The 22,457-nt window shown below is 44.8% G+C and overlaps 1 protein-coding gene across 1 annotated transcript in view; it reads left to right on the forward strand.

Moving 5' to 3' along the window:
* Positions 1 to 22,457, forward strand: part of LOC140721392 (uncharacterized) — a 1,266,977-nt gene that overhangs the window by 706,112 nt on the left and 538,408 nt on the right. The gene's annotated exons all lie outside the window — the stretch shown is intronic.

Below are 22,457 nucleotides of genomic sequence, written 5' to 3' on the forward strand. Positions count from 1 at the left end.
GTACGTGTTGATTTGACCACAGCATCAGCAGTGTACTTTGTGTTCATCCAACCTCTCGTTATAGCTCTTGCTCTCTAATCCACGCAATATCCTGGTAAACCTCTTCCCCGCCCTCTCCAAAGCCCCGACATCCTTCCGAGAATGGGGGCAACCAGAACTGTATGAGACACTCCAGATGTGGTCTAACTAGTTTTATAAAACTGTGTTACGAACCGTAACGTTTTAGAAACGAACCAGCAGCAATAGAGTTCACACTGGAGTCTGGTTTTGATGTTAATACCACTCTCTTTATTGGTCTCTACTTATAACATAGTAACTTAACGAAATAAAGGAAAGTTAGCAGTGTTAACTGTATATATGTGTAAATATTGCTCCCAGACTATCGAGCATGAGGGAACAAAGCTCAGAGTCTTGAGATGGTAAAGTAGGAAAGTTCAGAAATCCACGGAATAAATGATGGGAGAGAGATATTTGTAATCCAGGATGAAACGCAGAGAAAAGGCCGTTACATCAAAATAACCGTCGACGAAGTTCTTATCCGTTGAATCCGTCCACATACGAGTTATCAGCGAAAGTGACCTGTCACAGGAATACCGTCTTCCAGGGGTTACCACACAACATACCCAGGCAAGGGTTAACACAAGATAGTCCACAATCCACTCCTATGGATTATACGAAGTGACAGCCACACACATTCGTTGTGGTTCCGTGTACCGATGATCAACCCACTCTTGTGGGCATAGGAGAGTTCCAAGCCTCAGCTGCGACTAACTGAAGCGATCAGCTTTTCCAGTCTCTCTTTTTCTTTAGACTGGCCGACTGCCTGTCTGCAGATCGCTCTCTCTCTCTCTCATGGTTCAGTCCACAGTCAGCGCTGTCAGCCTGTGACTGACGTCATCGTCCCGCCTCCTCACGCCGGCGCTCTTAAAGAAACAGTCACAGTACGACCGCAGGCTGATAACCACCGCAACACAACTTCCCGACTTTTGACCTCAAAAGCTCTATCGATGTCTAGGGGTAAATGAATTGTCATAGAAAAGTATAAAATTCAGTTCAGTTCATGAGTGCTGATGTAGTTATGGTTGTTGTATTGATTATTGTAATGATTACAATAATCATTGGAGAGAAAGAGAGAGAGAGAGAGAGAGAGAGAGAGAGCGAGCGAGATGTAACAGCTACAGCAGCCAAACCTTCCTTTGCTTTCTTAATCCGTCGTACCGTTGTGGTCATTCAGTTATGACCCCTCTGTCCTTCAGCCAGACCGTTCTTCTGGGGTGGATTCATCACTCTGGCATGTGTGGACACGCACACAAACCACCTCCGGCCCTGCTTTTACACTGATAGCCTTAATGACCGACTTTCTGGTTCGGTCTTCGAAGCCCCCCACCTTTCTTGTGGGTCCCGGCACTCAATCAGTGTCCACTGGCGTGTCTGAAGGGTGCCTCTCCAGACCTGTCTTTTATCCCTACTAACGGGGACTCAGCTATCCATCAATCCTGAATGACTGTGTCCATCAAATCAGGCCACTCCTTCAGTCCACTGAGGAATGTTTATGAGCAAAATAGTAGAAGATAAATAACCCTTGCAGAAGTCATAATACAGTAAATCAACAGTCTCTCTCCCCTCTCTTATCTGTAGCAAATGTTCTTGCCTGTTTTTCGTCTCTTTCTCATGGTCAGCATAGCAACAGTAATAGTTCGTGTTTCTCGGGGGGGGGGGGAGGATGGTTAACTCTGCACCCCATTGTCCATCAGATCTGTTCATCACTCATAACAGATTTCCCTTGAATTTCATAGAATCATAGAAATCTACAACACATTACAGACGCTTTGGTCCACAATGTTGTGCCAATCATGTAACTTACTCTAGAAACTGCTTAGAATTACCCTGCCGCATAATAGCCCTCTATTTTCCAAAGCTCCATGTACCTATCTAAGAGTCTCTTAAAAGACCCTATTGTATCCGGCTCTATCACTGTTGCTGTCAGTGCATCCCACACACCCACCACGCTTGGCTTAAAAAACTTAGCTCTGATATCTCCTCTGTATCTACTTCCAAGCAGCTTAAACCTATTCCCCCTCGCGTTAGCCGTTTCTGCCCTGGGAAAAGCCTCTGGCTATCCATACGACCAATGCCTCTCATCATCTTATACACCTGCATGAATTTCCTGCATGATTTTCTCCGGGCTGAATAAGACGATGAGCTCACTGTGGTTGTGACGTTCTTAAGGGCTCCGGACGAAGTTGGTTAAACTCCTTCTTCCCCGCTCTTTTCAACGTTTTGGGTCATTTTCACCAATTTTAAAGGACTGTGCCTCAGACAGCTGGGTCGTTGCAATTGTTACGTACCACCAGCAACAGATCACTAATGGAGTCTGGTTTCGATGTCAAAACCACTATCTTTATGCGTATTGTGACGGGGTCCTGAATTACCCTTATGAACTGTGTTTTTGAAAAGAGAGAAGGAGTTGTTGTTCAACACCGAACACCTTGTTGGAGAGAGGGAGAGGTGGGGGGGGGGGAGGGAGGGAGAGAGAGAGAGAGAGAGAGAGAGAGAGAGAGAGAGAGAGAGAGAGAGAGAGAGAGAGAGAGAGAGAGAGAGGGGGGGAGAGAGATGGTTTCTCTGCAAGCTTGTTTACACTTTTACAAGGACACTGTCAGCTTCTGTGTTCTTACAGAGAGAGAAGGGAGGAACTGTTTGATGGACAGCTGGGGCTCAGCACGGAGAGATAAGTAGGAGGTCCGCTGATAGACCTCCAGACACATGGTTTTGGACACAGAATGAGCTTTGTTGTGTCCACAGAAAAAGGTGGACTTTGGAAGATCGATCAGGAGCATCGATCAGTGGCTCTCGCAGTGTGAAAAGGCTGTGACTGGTGGGGAGTTATTCGTGTGCCCATCCCTCGCCTGGGTTAATAACTCCACCACAGAAGAACGGTCCCGTTTGTAGTGGTCACAGTCGGTGACTTCCAAACGATTTCAGAGGACGACGGGACTATCGACGGCGTCAGCTTACCTGAAGACTCAATACTCTCCGTCTCTCTCAGTCCATCACTACTCGACTCAATCCCTCGAACCGAACCGTCATTCAATGTCTGTAGTGAGATGCTGAAGATGTTCTATAGGTCAGTTGTGGAGAGCGCCCTCTTCTTTGTGGTGGTGTGTTGGGGAGGAAGCATTAAGAAGAGGGACGCCTCACGTCTTAATAAGCTGGTAAGGAAGGCGGGCTCTGTCGTGGGCAAAGTACTGGAGAGTTTAACATCGGTAGCTGAGCGAAGGGCGCTGAGTAGGCTACGGTCAATTATGGATAACTCTGAACATCCTCTACATAGCACCATCCAGAGACAGAGAAGCAGTTTCAGCGACAGGTTACTATCGATGCAATGCTCCTCAGACAGGATGAAGAGGTCAATACTCCCCAATGCCATTAGGCTTTACAATTCTACCGCCAGGACTTAAGAACTTTTTAAAAGCTATTATTAATGCTTTTTGAGATAGTGATTTAGATGCATATCATATTTTTACTGAGTTAAGTATTGTATGTAATTAGTTTTGCTACAACAAGTGTATGGGACATTGGAAAAAAGTTGAATTTCCCCATGGGGATGAATAAAGTATCTATCTATCTATCTGAACTTCACTCATCACCGTAAGATGGTATCCATTCACCCCGAGGCGTGAAGAACTTGGCTTTCCTATTTCCACACACACACACACACACACACACACACACACACACACACACACACACACACACACACACACACACACACACACACACACACACACACACACACATAATCATTGCTAACCTGTTTGATATATCTGCATTTATATTGCTGTATCGTGTAGTTACTAATAAATAGCATTAGTTTATAGCAATACCAGACTCCACGGTGTTTTCTATTTCTGCTGGTTCTTTGACCTGTGACGGGGTACGTAACAGTATCTACTCCAAATATAAAAGATTAAAGGAAATAAAAAGAAGTTAACAGTGTAATGCGCATATTTAGCTCCCAAACTATCAAGCTTGGGAAACAATGCTTAAAGTCTTCAGATGGTAAAGTGGAAAAGTTCAGTAATCCACGGACTAAGTGAGAGAGAGGAGAGATTTGTAAATCCACACGAACATGTAGAGAGAAGGCAATTACGAAGAATTCCACACACATTCCACGCTGGGTAAACGAAATAACAGTCGCTGAAGATCTTATCCGTCGATTAGTTCCGAAATCCACTTGGAAATATCACCAGGCGACAGTGACAGGAATATCGTCTTCAAGTGGTTACCACAGAACACCCCGATTCCACGTAAGGGCCGACAAGTTAAGTATTGTATGTAATTAGTTTTGCTACAATAAGTGTATGGGACATTGGAAAAAATGTTGAATTTCCCCATGGGGATGAATAAAGTATCTATCTATCTACAAAAGTGATACCACAGGACACTCCAGCAAATCCACACATATGGATTATCCGAAGTGACAGTCACACATCCGTTGTGCACTGCGTGCCGATGATCAGATCAATCCAACCTTTTGGGCATGGAAGAGTTGCAGCCTATAGCAGTCACACGCTGAAGTTCCTACAGCTTGTCTCCCTCTCCCTCTACCGCTCCCGCTCCCTCAGGCTGCCGCAGCTTGTGTCTGACGTCACAGCCCCGCCTCACTCAGGCACTTTAAGCGACACTCAGAGTGAACGAACCTGCGGCCTCGTAACACAATGCACCTCTAAAGTCTGACAGCAGACTAGCGAGTGAATCTTCGATGGAGCAGAGTCAGAAACCGACGAGTTGCCAGATTGAATCAGGGCTTTGGGGCTCCAGAGAGAGATGGGGTCTAGAGTTTACCAGGAGGAGGAGGAATCAGACCAGCTGGATGTGGCTACAAAAGAAAGATCAGAAACATTTGGAAACTGGTTGACCGGAAAAAAAGGTGGTTAATTTCTGCAACATACTAGTGGAAATCAACAGATGAGGCAGAAAATGTGAAGAGGAATAAATAGACAATGCTTAGGCCGAGCCCCTTCAGCATGCCTAGACTGTGTACTCCGCTGCTTAGTTGCTGCCTGAACTGCAGAGTTCCTCCAGCATTTTGTATGTGTGTGCTTCTCTGTATTTCCAACAACTGCAGAATCTCCTGTGTTTTTTAACTGCATTTTACTTTGGCATTAGATACACGTTGGTATTGAGTATACTGTTTATGGGAGCCGCTTTCTGCGTTAAAACAGCTGCTGATTTTTCTATACACACGAAAAAAAAATGAGGTATGGACAATGAACCGGTGCTTGCAGAAATGTTTAATGGCACTGTAATTACCCATAATGCGGTGCGTTAAAAATTTCGCCGGCCCTAAAGCACCGATGAAATGCGCAGGCGTCAGGCTGATGACGTCCCCGAGTATCACGCATGCGCGCAGTTCACAGACGGCCTTGAAAATGTCGGGCGCAGGTAAGAGCGATTCTCTCCGTTTTTATATTAAACACCGACTTCAGGACGATTCCTGTGAAATCCGGTCACGGTGGCCAGCAATTCCGGAACAGTCCTGCTCTCTTCCCCCTCTCTCTCAGCCTCACGATCCGTACATGGGCCCCGGGGAGCTTCCGGTTGATGAGGGAATGGGAACCGATGGATCTCTCAGACAGAGCTGAGCTCCAGCTATCTAAATGCAAGGATTAGGAACTCAGAGGAAGGGAACAAAATCTTTTGCATCAGCAGTAGAGAAAATTACCTTTGTTATACCTCCAATCACAAAGAAGAGGAAATCTGCAGATGCTGGAAATCCAAGCAACACACACAAAATGCCGGCGGAACTCAGCATTAGTACTCTTTTCCATAGATGGTGCCTGGCCTGCTGAGTTCCTCCAGTATTTTGTGTGTGTGTTGTTTGTTGTACCTCCTCCTGTTCTGAACTTTTCTACAGGTGAGAACATGTTTTGACCCATTCTTTCTGGGTACATGATAATATCAAAAACCTTTGCCCTTGGCAACAAGTAACTTTCACATCACAAATGTGCCAGACTCCAGTGAGACAGACTACTGCCCTTCCCTTCATATTCATTGGCATTGCATTCACTGAGTTCACCACCGTCAGTCACCTGGAGAGGGTTCAGGGGAAATATTTATGTACAACACAGAAACTGCTGTTACCTGTCTGTATTGTGGTGATGCAAAAGTTGCTGGAGAATTTGCAAATGGGAAGAAGTGGAGTGAAATTTTGAAATCTGACTTTTTAAAGCATCATTTAGCAAAGAAGTCACATATGGACAGTGTGCAAAAGCTCTGGCGAGAAAATCCTTCATAACCCGCTATAGGCCTGCTACGTAGGTTGTGTGAGAGTGCAGATGAATTCGATAGAACCCAGAGGAGATCAAAGTTTTTATCGACAGTGATTTGCTAGCTGTGAAAATGAATACCTCTCTATATAAAATTCACTGTGCACATGTTGCCACTGGGTAAAAAAAAATACACAGTACATAATTTATGTGCACTTTAAGGAATTGGAACTGGAAATGGATGAATTCCGGATCATCCGGGAGTTGGAGGGGGTAATACATATGACATGAAGAGAGGTGAGTTCCACCCAAGGTGCAGGACACAGGAAACTGGGCGAGAATCAGGAAGGGGAATGAGGTTACATACCCATTGCAGAGCACTCTTGTGGCCATCCCACACAACAACAGGTGGAACACTTTAGAAAGTATTGGGGGGGATTACCTGGCAGAGAAAAGTCAAAGGAGTGATAGGGGATTCATTAGTTAGGGGAACAGAACAGGAAGGGGACTAATATTCTAGTGGTAAGGCTGCGAGAGCAAGTGTGGTGGAGGGGGGTGCTGATGTGGTTAAAATGATTTGTAGGGGGAATGGGAGCCAGAATGACAGGACAGATAGTGGAGAGGGTGATTTGAATTGAATTGACTTTCTTACATACATGTACATGAGGAGTAGAAGTCTTTACGTTACATCTCCATCTAAATGTGCAATGTGTAATTTATAATAAATAGTTTGTGCATAGAACAGTCAGTATAACATAAATATGCAATTGTATTAGCGTGAATTAATCAGTCTGAGGGCCTGGTAGAAGATGATGTCCTGGAGCCTGTTGGTCCTTTTGCTGTGGTACTGTTTCCTGGATGGTAGCAGCAGGAACAGTTTGTGGTTGTGGTGAATTGGGTCCCCAATATCTTTTGGGCCCTTTTTCCACACCTGTCTCTGTAAATGTCCTGAATAGTGGGAAGTTCACATCTACAGATGCGCTGGGCTGTCCACACCACTCTCTGCAGAGTCCTGCAATTAAAGGAAGTACAGTTCCCATACCAGTCAGTGATGCAGCCAGTCAGGATGCTCTCTATTGTGTCCCTGTAGAAAGTCCTCAGGATTTTGGGCCCCATTCCCAACCTCTTCAATTATCTGAGGTGAAAGAGGTGCTGCTGTGCTCTTTTCACAACACAGTCGGTATGTACAGACCATGTGAGATGCTTGGTGATGTTTATGCCGAGGATCTTAAAGCTGTTCACGCTCTCAGCCCCAGATCCTTTGATGTCAACAGGGGTTAGCCTGTCTCCATTCCTCCTGCAGTCCGCAATCAGCTCCTTTGTTTTTGTGACAATGAGGGAGAGTTTGTTTTCTTTACACCAGTCAGATCTTGTTCAGACCTCAGATAGAGTCAGCAATCAAATGGTTGAGCATGGTGCGATGAATGTGCTGAGCTGTGTATATCACAATGCAAGAAGCACTGTAGGAAAGCCCGATCAGCTCAGGACAGGGAATTATGATATTGTAGACATTATAGGGGCTTGTTTACATCCAACAGTCTGAGGGATTTAGAGATATTTGTAGAGAGATTGCAGACCATGCCAAGAAACAAAGGATGTTCCAGTAAGTGATTTTAACTTTCCATTTATTGACTGGGACTCCCATACTGTAAAAGGATTAGATGGGGTAAAGTTTGTCAAATGTGCCCTTAATCAGGATGTAGAATTCCTGATGTAGAAGTGTGCAATAAGCTGTTAGGAAATGATCCAGGGTGGTGACAGAATTTGTGATCATAATGCCATGAGATTCAAAGTAAGTATGGAAAAAGAGAGGTCTGGACCACGGGTTGAGATTCTAAATTGGAGTAAGGTCAATTTTGATAGTATCAAAAAGGATCTGACAAGTGTGGTTTGGGACACGTTGTCTCCTGGCAAAGGAGTACCTGTAAGTGGGAGGCATTCAGAGGTGAATTTTTGAGGATGTAGAGTTTGTATGTGCCTGCCAAAATGAAAGTTGAAAGGTAATTGGTCCAGGAAACCTTGCTTTTGAAGAGAAATTGAAGCCTCGTATATTTTGTTCCTCTAAATGCCTCAGACTGTTGGGCGCTACCGAGACCCATTAATGACTACAAGTCATGATTCCACGCACTGAGCTCATCTGAATTTTTTTGTTGTTTTCTTTTGGTTTCTCAAATCTTCCGAATAGTTTTTGTTCTTTTGTTTGCCCTCTCTTTGACATTTATGTTGGCTTTGGCTTCTCATTTTAGCCACAGTTGTGTCCTCCTGTCTTTCTAATGCTTCCACTTCTGTGGAATCACTCAGGCCCCGAATTGCTCCAGAAACTCCAGCCACTGCTGCTCAATTGTCACTCCTACGCTTTCCCTTCCAAACAAGTTTGGCCATCTTCTCAGCCATAGAAACATGGACAAGTTCAGTAAAGAAACAGGCTATTTGTCCCATCTAGTCAATGCCAAAAAAGCATTTAAACTTGCAGTGCGATCTGGACCAGCTGGCAAAATGGTTTGAGAAATGGAAAAAGGAATTTAATGCAGACAAGTGTGAGTTGTTGCCCTTTGGTCTGACTTACCAAGGGAGGTCTTTCACAGTGACTGGTCGGGCATGGAGGAGTGTTGTAGAATAAAGGGACCTCTTGTAGAAGAAAGTCCTTAATTTACTGAAAGTGGTATCACAGTTAGATAGAGATGGAAGGGAAGATTTTAGCCCAATGGCCTTCATGAACAAAAGTACTGACAACAATAGATGGATGTTATGTTGACTTATAGAAGATATTGGTGAGGCCTAATTTGGAGTACTAAGTGCAGTTTTGGTCACCAACCTACAGGAAAGATGTAAGGACTTAGAAAGAGTTCAGAGAAAATTCACAAGGATGTTGCCAGGTCTGGAGTACTTGGGTTATAAGGAAAGATTGAACAGGTCAGGTCTTTATTCCTTGGACTGTAGGAGATTGAGGGGAGATTTGATTGTGATAGAGGGGCATAGATAGTGTAAATGCAAGCTGGCTTTTACCACTGAGATGGGGTGGGAGTACAACCAGAGGCCATGGGTTAAGGGTGAAAGGTGAAATGTTAAGGGGAACATGAGGGGAAACTTCTTCACACAAACAGTCATCCGGGTGTAGAATGAGCAGCCAGCACAAGTGGTGCATGCAAGCTCGATTTCAACATTTCAGAGGTTCATGTAGGTACCTGCATGGTAGGGGTATGGGAGTGGGCAGATTAAATAGTTCAGCACAGACTAGATGGCCCAAAGGGCATGTTTCTGTGTTGGAATTTTCTACAAGAATGTGAAATATTACAAAAATTCACTCTGTCTTTTTAACAGCTGTGCGGACCAACCATTCACCTCAACAGGAAATTTTTAATATGGCATTAAAACTGTGGCACTTTAAGTTAATAATACATAAAAGAAAATCCCAGATGCATGTCAAGAAAGATTAATTTGCGTGAGACTGTTTTTGTTACTGTGGGGCCAGGCACCCATGCAGCTCAGCAGGAACAGGGAATAATACCAATGGAGAGAGTCCAACTCCACCAAGGTACAAATTGGAGATGACAGAAATGCCCTATTCTTATAGAAACAGGAAGAGCATCAGGGAATTGATGTTCATTCCAGATACCAGCACTCTGCCCAGTCAGAAGATGATGTCTCTGTCCAACTTGGGTAAAACTTTACTGTAACAGTGTGATACCAGATCAAACCTTGGTAACTCAAGTAATCTCATCTGAAATGTTGTCCGACACCCATTGATGGATTTTGTAAATCTTTTTACAGGTTAAAAACAAGAAGTAATTTGTCTCCAGGAAGTTCAAACACAGCACACCAGTTTTGTTGTCTCTGTCCAGATATTTAAGAAGTGGAGCAAGGGATTCAATCGACCATCCTTCCTGCTCAAACTGTGGGGAGGGATTCACTCGGTCATTTGACCAACTGGCACGCCTATCATTTTACACAGGAGAAAGGCTGATCACCTGCTCAGACAGTGAGAATGGATTCACTTGGTTATCACAATTGAAGGTACATCAGCAAGTTCACACTGGGCAAGGCCATTCACCTGTTCTGTGTGTGAGAAAGGATTCAGTCAGTCTTCCCACCTGTGGGCACACCAGTCAGTTCACTCTGGGCAAAGGCTGGTGATCTGCTGAATATCTGAGAAAGGATTCACTCAGTCATCTGACCTAATGGCACCCCAGCGTGTTCACACTGGGGAGAGGCCGTTCACCTGCTCAGTCTGTGGGAAGACATTCACTCGGTCATCCAACCTGCACAGTCACCAGCGAGTTCACACTGGGGAGAAGCCATTCACCTGCTCAGTCTGTGGGAAGGGATTCACTCAGTCATCCACCCTACAGAGTCATCAGCGAGTTCACACTGGGGAGAGGCCATTCACCTGCTCAGAGTGTGGGAAGGGATTCACTCGGTCATCCCAACTACTGGCACACCAGCAAGTTCACACTGGGGAGTGGCTTTTCACCTGCTCAGAATGTGGGAAAGGATTCACTAAATCATCCACCTTACTGGTACATCAGCGAGCTCACACTGGGGAGAAGCCATTCACCTGCTCAGTCTGTGGGAAGAGATTCACTGAGTCATCATGCCTACAGAGTCATCAGCGAGTTCACACTGGGGAGAAGCCGTTCACCTGCTCAGTCTGTGGGAAGAGATTCACTCAGTCATCCCACCTACAGAGTCATCAGCGAGTTCACACTGGGGAGAAGCCGTTCACCTGCTCAGTCTGTGGGAAGAGATTCACTCGGTTATCCCACCTACAGAGTCATCAGCGAGTTCACACTGGGGAGAAGCTGTTCACCTGCTCAGAATGTGGGAAGAGATTCACTGATTCATCCACCCTACAGAAGCATCAGCGAGTTCACACTGGGGAGAAGCCGTTCACATGCTCAGAATGTGGGAAGGGATTTACTCAGTTATCCAATCTACAGAGACATCATCGAGTTCACACTGGGGAGAAGCCATTCACCTGCTCAGTCTGTGGCGAGGGATTCACTCTGTCTTCCAACCTACAGAGACACCAGCGAGTTCACACTGGGGAGAATCCATTCACCTGCTCAGTCTGTGGGAAGAGATTCACTCGGTCATCCACCCTACAGAGTCATCAGCGAGTTCACACTGGAGAGAGGCCATTCACCTGCTCAGAATGTGGGAAGAGATTCACTCAGTTATCCAATCTACAGAGACATCATCGAGTTCACACTGGGGAGAAGCCATTCACCTGCTCAGTCTGTGGGAAGAGATTCACTGATCCATCCACCCTACTGAGTCATCAGCGAGTTCACACTGGAGAGAGGCTGATCACCTGCTCAGAATGTGGGAAGAGATTCACTGAGTCATCCAGCCTACAGAAGCATCAGCGAGTTCACACTGGGGAGAAGCCATTCACCTGCTGAGAATGTGGGAAGGGATTCACTCAGTCATCCCAACTACTGGAACACTAGTCAGTTCATAGTGGGGAGTGGCCATTGTTATGAATCCCTAGGTTTTGTTTGATATGGACTGTCATTTTAAGAGAGAGAGATTAAGAAGGTGAATCAGTCTGACTTGCAGCGTGTTTACATTGCTCGCAGCTTGTTTAGTTTTAACTGAGGACACAGACACTCAGAGTCAGACGGAGACGGATGAAAAATGGAAGGATTGAAACCAGGGAACTAGTGGCCAAAGATCACTGTTTAGAACTTTCCTATGCCCACAAGGGTGGGTTAATTATCCATTCACCGTACATCGAATGTGTGGTTGTCACCTCATTTAACCCATAGGAGTGGATCTGATTTGGGATATCCTGTGGAGACCACTTATGTGTTAACCCTTGCCTGGGCATGATGTGGTCATTCATTTGAAGATGATACCCCTCATGACAAGTCACTTTCGGTGATAATTCGTATGTAGATTTGTAAAGATCACAGATAAAATCTACAGCAACTGTTCTCTCATTTTAACACTATGGAACCTGGAGAACAGACAGACAGACAGATCTACTTTATTGATCCTGAGGGAAATTGAGTTTTGTTACAGTCGCACCAACCAAGAATATTGTAGAAATATAGCAATATAAAACCATCAATAATTAAATAATAATAAATTAATCTTTGCAAGTGGAAATAAGTCCAGGACCAGCCTATTGGCTCAGGGTGTCTGACACTCTGAGGGAAGATTAGAAAAGTTTGATGGCCACAGGCAGGAATGACTTCCTGTGATGCTCAGTGTTAGATCTCGGTGGAATGAGTCTCTGGCTGAATGTACTCCTGTGCCTAACTAGTACATTATGGATTGGATGGGATTCATTGTCCAAGATGGCATGCAACTTGGACAGCATTATCTTTTCCGACACCACCGTCGGATAGTTCAGTTCCACCCCCACAGCATCACTGGCCTTACGAATGAGTTTGTTGATTCTGTTGGTGTCTGCTACCCTCAGCCTGCTGCCCCAGCACACAACAGCAAACATGATAGCACTGGTCACCACAGCCTCGTAGAACATCCTCAGCATCGTCTGGTAGATGTCAAAGGACCTCAGTCTCCTCAGGAAATAGAGACGGCTCTAACCCTTCTTGTAAACAGCCTGAGTGTTCTTTGAGCAGTCCAGTTTATTGTCAATTCGTATCCCCAGGTATTTGTAATCTTCCACCATGTCCACACTGACCCCTTGGATGGAAACAGGGGTCACTGGTGCCTTAGCCCTCCTCAGGTCCACCACCAGCTCCTTAGTCTGTTTCACATTAAGCTGCAGATGATTCTGCTCGTACCATGTGACAAGATTTCCACCATAGCTCTGTACTCAGCCTCATCTACCTTGCTGTTCGACATAACTGCCTTCTCTCGACATTTACCCTGAATTACAAATATCTCTCTCATCACCTATTTTGTGGATGAACTGAACTTTCATACTTTACCATCTGAAGACTCCAAGCCTTATTTTCCCCGAGCTCAATAGTTTGGGAGTTATATTTACACACATATATACACATAACACTGTTAATCTTTGTTTAACTTGTTTAAGTAAACCTAGTGAGCTTGAGCTCCAGTACAAGTGAGAAAAATTAAAGCTGGAGTCTGCGGAAAGGCAGAGTCAGTTTGAGGCTAGAGAGGCAGAAAAACAGACAGAAAATTGTCTCAAAGTGTAATAAAGGGGAAGGCTTAGCATGCCTATTCTGCTTTGACAGTTGCTGAAGCAGCTGATTATTTATTTATTTATGCTGACCCAATCATCGCCACTGGGCTATAAACGTGCAGGAGCAGTGTGTGGTTCAGTGCTTTGCTCAAGGACACACACGCTGCCTCGGCTGAGGCTCAAAATCATGACCTTCAGATCGCTAGTTCAACACTTTAACCAGCTGGCCACGCACCACACATTATGACCTAGTGAAGCAGGTTGTGCTCAAAGCTTATGAGTTGGTCTCAGAAGAATACAGGCAAAAGTTTAGAAATTTGAAGACATCTGTGAACCAGACTTATATGGAATTTGCTTATGAGAAATTTGTGTGTATTGCCCACTGGTGCACATATAAAAATGTAAATGATGATTTTAACAGCTTGAAAGAGTTGGTTTTAATTGAAGAATTCAAAAAGTGCGTCCCTGATTACATAAAGACGTATTTAGATGGAAATGATGCTGCCACTATGCAGGAGTCTGCTAGATTAGCAGATCAGTTTGCTTTAACTCATAAGGTTATGTTTACCCTGAATAAGAGTTTCAAAAAGAGTAGCAGGGATAACCAGGGTAAACCAGAAATTAATGCTGGGATTTGTCACACTTGTCAAGTTTTGACTAAACCTAATCAGGTCATCCCAGTGGTCCCACTCCAGCCTATACCTGCATTCGGTGAACCCTTTTCCAAAGTTATAGTGGATTGTGTTGGCCCATTGCCAAAGACTAAAGCTGGCCATCAGTATCTGCTAACTATTATGTGTACTGCATCCAGATTCCCAGAGGCAATGCCTCTTAGAAATATTAAAGCTAAATTTTTTACTTTATTCGATTTGCCTCAAGAAATCCAGTCTGATCAAGGAAGTAATTTTTCATTTGGGTTATTCCAGCAGGTAGTTTATGAACTGGGAGCAAAACAAATTACATCATCTACATACCATCCGGAATCACAAGGGGCTTTAGAAAGATTTCACTCTAGCCCCAAAACAATGATTAAGACTACTGTGTTGAAAATGGAAACGACAAGGATGAAGGAATACATTTGCTTTTGTTCGCAGTAAGAGACTCGGTTCAGGAATCATTGGGCTTTACTCCATTTGAACTCATATTTGGTCGCAGAGTGAGGTGAGCTTTGACCTTGTAAAAGGAGCGATGGATTGATGGCTATGTACATGTTAACTTGTTAGACTATGTTTTAAAGTTCAAAAATAAACTACACCAATTCTGTAGCCCAGCAAGACAAAACTTAAAGATTTCTCCAAAACAAAATGAAGTGTTGGTTTGATAAGCAGGGTTGCTAAAGAAAATACCGGGTGGGGGATAAGGTGCTTGCCTTATGTTGACGAATCCACTTCAGGTGAAATTCAATAGACCGTATGAAATAGTCTCTCAATTTAATGATGTGAATTATGTTATTACAACACACGACCGAAGTAAACTAACACAGCTGGTACATGAATATGATAAAGCCTTATTTTGACAATCAGGCACCATCTGTGTGTGTTGTCAAAATATATGAATCTGGCAACCCTGAGAATGAAACAATTGACTCGTCTGAGACTTTTCACAAGCCAAACATGGTCCCAGTTAGACTAATGAACTCCGTTGTTCCAGAAAATATTGATCTGCAGCCAAAGCAACAACAGCTGAAGAAATTAATTCTGAAGTTTAAAGATTTATTTCCCGATGTTCCCAAGCAAACCACGGTCTCAGTACATGACGCAGATATTGGTCAAGCCAAACCGATTAAACAACACCCATATCGCATGAACGTAGAAAATGTAAATTGGCTGAGCAATTGTTGTAAGTGTGGAAACAGATTCAGTAGGTCTTAGAGGAACTGATTATGGGAAGGTAAATGCAGTAACAAAAACAGATGCCTATTCGATCGCTAGGATAGATGATTGCATCGATAAGGTTGGAATAGCTAATTTCTTACAAAGATTAATCTGTTGACGGGGTATTTGTGTGTTCCATTGACGGACAGAGGTAGAGAAATTTCTGCATTTATGACACCATCTGGGTTGTATGAATACAATGTTTTGCCTTTTGGAAAGGAAAATGCTCCAGGAACATTCCAGATAATGATTGATTTTGAAATTCGAGGGTTGGAACACACAGATGCCTATATTGATGACTTAGTCACAGGGAGTGACACTTGGGAAGAGCATATCTCTGCAGTAGAAAAGCTGTTTGACAGGCTTTCCCAGGCCAGCCTTACAGTTAACTTGGCTAAGAGTGAATTTGGCCATGCCACTGTGACCTGTCTTGGCTATGTTGTAGGTCAATGCAAGTTGGCTCCTGTTCGGGCAAAAGTTCAGGCAATTTCTCAAGTTCCTATTCTGACTGCTAAGAAGGCTCTTAGAAGGTTTCTGGGAATGAATGGATATTACCGTAAGTTCTGTAAGAAATTTGCTGCTGTCGCTCTTCCTCTGACTAATCTCCTGAAGAAGGGTGAAAAGTTTGTTTGGACTGAACCTTGTCAGGATGCATTTGATCGATTGAAAGTTATTATTTGAGATTAGGCCAATCAATGTAGTATTCTCAGCAAATTTAATTAGCAGATTGGAGCTGTGGGTGGCAACACGAGTCATGGGTGCACAGAAAGTAAATGACAGGGCCAAACAGACAACCCTGTGGGTTGTGTGTCCTGTGGGTCAGCGAGACAGAGGAGATGGAGCCCACTGTTACCACCTGCCGGCGATCTGACAGGAAGTCCAGGATCCAGCTGCACAAGGCAGGGTGAAGGCCGAGGTCTCTGAGCTCCTTGTCGATACTTCATGCCTTTGTATGGCTACTGCTCTGCCCATGACTGCAAGGAACTGTAGAGAACATCAGAGAAACAAGCCTCCACTCCATGGACTCTCCCTACACTTCCCCTCCCTCGGAAAAGCAGGCCATGTACACAACGAACCTCATAACCTGGACATTCTTGCTGCAAATCCGCTCCCACATTGGCAGAGAGATACAAAAGCCTTAAAGGTGTACCTGGTGTACAACCAGGCTGAAGGATGGCTTCCTGTCTGTGGTTATAAGCCAAATGAATGATAAAATGGACTCGGCCTCACAATGTAACTCAACGTGACCCTGCACCATATGTCTATCTGAACTGTACTTTCTCTGCAGCCATAATGCTTTGTTACAGTTATTTTTTTTTGTTGAATATGAGCTCAATATACTGTTGTAATGTATCGATCTGTGTGGATGGTACATCAGGCAAGATTTTCACTGTAGCTCAGTACGTGATGATAACAAACAAATTCCCCACTTTAATTGTGTGGAAATATTAGACAGACTGAGCTTCTGCTCCGGAACCACAGAAGGAAACTGAACTGTTGTCATTTCTATGGAAAGCAAATATATGGAAAATGCTTCAATCTCGCATTACGATCTGCGGTAACTGGGATCAGGTGACCGGTGGTGGGTCTCCCATATCAAGATCAGAATCAAGTTTAATAGCACCGGCATATGTCATGAAATTCGTTGTCCCTGCGGTAGCAGTAGAACCTAATTCTTAACAAAAGATTTTAACAATTGTGATTTAAAATAAATATATATATACATATATATATAGTACAAAAATAGAAAAAAATAAAAATGTAATAACGTATTCTAATTGTGTAAATGTAATAAACTATTTTAATTGTGAGGAACTATGTGATCCGGATCTCACTTCGTTGTCTGAAGGGGACAAAGGTGAAGCTACATGTACACATAGAGCAGTGACCCGCAAATGCTGCAGATCTGCAGAAAAACGTGAACAGGAAACGGGATCAGGTGACGGGTGGAGGGACTCCCACCTGAACCGGTGACTCTGCTCCTCTCCCCTCACACACTGCCCGACCCATCCGCCGCATTCCCCACATTATTCCATATTTACACCAGATACATGTCTACTTTTCCACACCATATCTACCCCGATCCCTTTTCCTCCACCCACAGGTCACAGAGTCACAGGCTCGATTCCCATCCCCTTTTTCAGAGACTGGGATCCCTGGTTCAACCGGTAATGATGTTGTGCATTTCAATGTGTTCACCTCTCAGTCCTCGACTCTCTAAATGACATTTAGAGTTATCACATTTGATCTTTCTTCAGGTTATGACCCCACCTCTCGAGGGATCAGTCAGGTGAATCTTCATTGCACTCTCTTATCACAAATACTCTCTAACCTCTTTGTTCATCCGCTATGGAATTAATTTCCACCTTCTGCAGCCCCGTGTTGCCCCCACCATTCACCTCACACCCCTGTCACTATTTTCACCTTCCACCTCCCCCCTCACCTGGATCCACCTCTCACTCCCCAGCTCTTGCCCCATCCTCACCCCTCACCTCTTTTCTCTGACTATTTCCCGTCCACTCTCAGTCCAGAGGGAGGATCTCGGCCCGAAATGTTGACGGTCCATTTCCCTCCACAGATGCTGCCCGACCCACTGAGTTCCTCCGGCAGTTTGTTCTTTGGTCTGTATAAACCGTGTTAGTATGGGGAGCGGGATTTTACACCATATTGCAGGGTTAGGGTTAATGGACTTTTCAGTGAGACAACAACATTAATCACGGGTTTCATCACTGAATCCAGTGTTGTGAGATATAAAGTCCCCTGTTATGTGTCCGGCTGTGCCGTGTTGTCGGTGGAGTGGGCAGCGTGGTGTTTGTCTCGATTCGGGTCACAACACCAGAATTGCCAGCGGGGTCCACACACAGTGTATTAGTCAACAGAAAACCTCTCGTCCCTGCAGTCTTTGTCTCCTGGTAAACTCAACACCCTGACAGTGTGGACCATAGATACCCCTTCCTCTCAGAGTCAGGGGATCATTCAGACAGCTGAATGCTGAGAGGAATTATATTTATTGGTCATTAAAGTTCACCCAGATTCGTTTGGACGGATTTAATGTGGAGTTCGGGGTGTCACAGTGAAAGGGCCGGACGGCCGAACTCTCTCCGTTGTCCAAACATCCTTCCAGGTGAGGCGACACTTCACCTGTGAATCTTCCGGGGTAGCCCGTTGTGTCCGCTGCTCCCGATGCGGCCGCCTCCACACTGGTGACACCGGCTGCTCCGCAGTTGTGCGGGGTAGGGGTGTTTTTAACGGGTGTCGATATTTTTCTACCCTTTTGTGCGGGAGGGGTGGGTTTTGGGGGTTGATGATCGGGATGCCGTCCTTTTTGATGCGGGAGGTGGGGAGGGAGTTTCATTTTTTTTTCTCTCTGAACGACTTTCATACTCTTTCTTAGTTTCGTGGTTCTCTGGAGAAGAAAAAAGAACTCAGCGTTATTTATGAATACCTGCTTTGATAATAACTTAACCTTTGAACTATCCACTCCGAGCGGGACTTCCCGATGTCCAAACATTTCAATTCCAATTCCAATTCCCGTTCCGACGTGTCATCCCATCCCTTGCCAAGATGAGGCGACCCTCAGGATCCAGGATCAGCAACTTATATTCCGTCTGGGTGCCCCCACCCAACCTGATGGCATGAATATCAATTTCCCCTTCCGGTGAACAAATTTACCTCACACCCCTCCCTCCCACTCCCTCTCATCCTCTCTGTCTTTGTCCGTCCTCTCACCTGCTTATCACTTCACTCTGGGTCCACTGCTGCATTCCTTTCTCAATATATTGAAGTGTACCTGTGAGTGTCGAAACTCAAAATATCCTCACACGTCAGGTGTTACATGGTTCGAACTTTGTACATCCTGTTTAGTGTTTAAATATATAAAAAGTTAAAGAAGCTTGAATCTTTACATAAATTATTATCACAACTATACGAATAGAAAATATTGTATTTTGGAAGTGACAAATGTTAACGGGAGGAGAGCAACCATCTGGGAGATTTGGAAATGCATTTCATCTCGTTCATTGCCTCACTAAAGTACTCTTTTTCCTATCAACACAAAGAGAAAAAGAGCCTCTTTTCAATCAACTGCAGTTGGTGGAGCGAGGCCAAGGATTTAATCAGCCACTAATTATATGAAATGACGTAAAACTAGCTTGTAGCGTAGAATTCTTTTTTTCCATTTGGCTTCCAAAACAAAACTAAATTTATCCAGGTGTAGAAGAGGATTTTGGATGATTACCTTGAATATTTCATCAAAATCAGGCCGAAGATGAGCGAGCAGTGAATTTTTCTTTCATTATTTTCGACGCTTAAACATAGGTTTCGATGTTCATTCCGTGCTTAATATAGCTCCTTCCTGGTATCCAATGGTACAAATTGGAAAGAGCGGAAAAATGCTTGCATTTGTGTACAGGTATTTCCTAGCTTCCTTGGACAACGGGTCGAGCGAGAAGGAATTTCACAAATACCTAAATTAAAAACAGTCACAGCTCCAGGATTTCACCAAAAACGGTCAAATATCCTAATGTTATTAGTGGTATTTGTCCCCACCAGCCAACACCCCCGCTTCCGTAAAATTCCCTCTATTTAATATCCGGGGTTGTTAAATTCCGTACTTGCTTATTTTCACTTTTTTACAGAGGTGTCGGCGCGGCTCTCCGGTGAGCTTTGCTAGCACTGCACCCCTGAATGTATGAGACAGTACAGTGATAAATGCAAAACCCTGAACAGTGTCGATGATCAGAGGGATCTTAGACTCCAAGTTCATCTCTCCCTGAAAGAGACTGCACAGATTGATCGGGTCGATAAGAAGGCAAATGGCACGGTTGTCTTTATTAGTTGAAGCACTGAGTTCAAAAGTCATGAAGTTGTGTTGTAGCTTTGTAAAACTAGTTAGACCACATCTGGAGTGTTTCATACAGTTCTGGTCGCCCCCATTCTCGGAAGGATGTCAGGATATCGGAGAGGGCGCAGAAGAGGTTTACCAGGACACTGCCTGGATTAGAGGGCATGAGCTATAACGAGAAGCTGGACAAACTTGTGCTGTTTTCTCCAGAGCGGCGCAGGCTGGGGTGAGACTGGATGGACGTTTTTCAGATTACGAGAGGAATAGATAGAGTGGACAGACGATATATTTTTCCAGGGTTTTGAAATGTCGAATACATTTAAGGTGAGAGGAGGTGTGAGGGGCGTCTGTTTATTTCCACAGAATGCTGGGGAGCTGGAGTCTATGCCTGGGATGTTAGACCCCACCGGTCACGTGATCCCATTTGCCCCTCCCATTTAACCGCAGATGTAACGATCTCTTTGTGCATGTTCACAATCTCCAGATGGGCGGTCACGCATCCTCTATGTTGTGTTGGGAAATCTGATGTTGGCCACTGAGTCCCGTTAACTTCCCCCGAACTCGCCTCGTTTCTTGAGGCTCCTCACATTTGTCCTGGAGCTTTATGGCGGTTGTGTCTTCTCCCGGACTGGGGTGGGTGATAAAGGAGAACGTCCCAGGTTGTGGGGATCTTTGATTTCACTGCCTGCTTTACCGAGGGACTGGGAAGTCTAGGGGGGAGAATGGTTTCTGTGATGTGCTGATCTGGATCCAAAGGTCTTACCAGTTCCTCGCAGTCACGGGCAGAGTAGTTACCATGCAAAGCGTGAAGTGTCCGGAATGGAAACTTCCTGTGGTGTGTTGATAAAATTTTGGTGAGGGTCAAAGTATATCTGGCAAAGTTCTTGTTATTTTTGCTAATTCTGTCATTTTAGAATCTTTTGTACAATAGTATGTACTATTCATTCAGTACCTATGTGTTGCTGGAGGACCATCAGTGATCGTCCTTGATCCCTTCTCCCACCTGGTTCCATCTGCTCATCTTGTTCAACCTCTGTCCAGTCTCCTCACACCCCCCAACCCCGCTTCAGTGATATACATCAACCATCTGGGTCATCCTCAGTCCGCCTTGTATCCCACCTCCTCAATGTTATATAACAGCAAACTGATGATGAGAGGCATTGATCGTGTAGATAGTCAGCGGCTTTTCCTCAGGGCTAAAATGGCTGCCACAGAGGGCACTGGTTTAATGTGCTTGGGAGCAGGTACAGAGGAGATGTCCTGGGTAAGTTTTTTACTCAGAGTTGTGAGTGTGTGGAATGTGCTGCAGGCTGCTGGCGGATACGATAGGGTCTTTTACGAGACTACTGGATAGGTACATGGAGCTTAGAAAAATAGAGGGCTATGGGTAACCCTCGTAAATTCTAATTTAGGGACATGCTCAGCACAACTTTGTGGGCCGAAGGGCCTGTATTATGCTGTAGGTTTTCTATGTTTATTTTTTTCTTTTACCCCATTTTTGTGGAATCAACGACCAGAGAGGACTGGTTTAAGGTGAGAGAGGATTGAGTTAATAGGGATCCCAGGGGAAAACTATTAATCCACTCTCCCTTCCATTTCATTGTTTAACTAAGACGATGAGTGCACTCTCAGGTTGGAGGAGCAACAACTCATATTACATCCGGGTAGTTTACACCTCAACGGCTTGAACATCGATATCTTTAACTTCTATCTCCACGTTTTCATTTCATCAACCCACACGCCAGTCTCTTCCATTCTGTCTCTTCACTTCTCTCTTTTCCACTGCGGATCGTCTCCCTCTGGTTCCCCTTTACTTCCCCATTGTCCGCTCTCCTCTCCTATCAGATTCCTCCTTTTCAGTCCTTTGCATTTTCCACCTACCACCTCACAGCGTCTCACTTCATCTCCCACCTCCCCCACCCACTCACCTTCACTCTTATCTGGCTTCACCTATCACCTACCAGCTTGGACTCTTTCCACTCCCCACACCATCTTATTCTGGCTCCTCCCCACTTCCAGTCCCGATGAAGGGTCTCGGCAGGAAATCTCTCTTTGGCTTTACCCCCTCTATAGAAGCTACCAGACCTCCTGACTTCCTCCAACATTTTGTGTATGTTACTCTGCATCTCCAACATCTGCAGAATCGCATCGGGACAGAGTGCAGAATGCAGAGACTACATCGGGTCTCTCTAATGTCGAGGAGGCCACACCTGGAAAACTGAAAACAGTAGATGACCCCAACAAGCACGATGTTGAAAAGTTGCCTCATATGGAAGGACTGTTTAGGACCCTGACTAGTGGTGAGGAGAGAGGTTAGGGGCATCTCTGGCACTTCATCCACGTGCAGTTGG

The sequence above is a fragment of the Hemitrygon akajei genome, unplaced genomic scaffold, assembly GCF_048418815.1.
Source record: "Hemitrygon akajei unplaced genomic scaffold, sHemAka1.3 Scf000054, whole genome shotgun sequence".
NCBI classification, from domain to species: Eukaryota; Metazoa; Chordata; class Chondrichthyes; order Myliobatiformes; family Dasyatidae; genus Hemitrygon; species Hemitrygon akajei.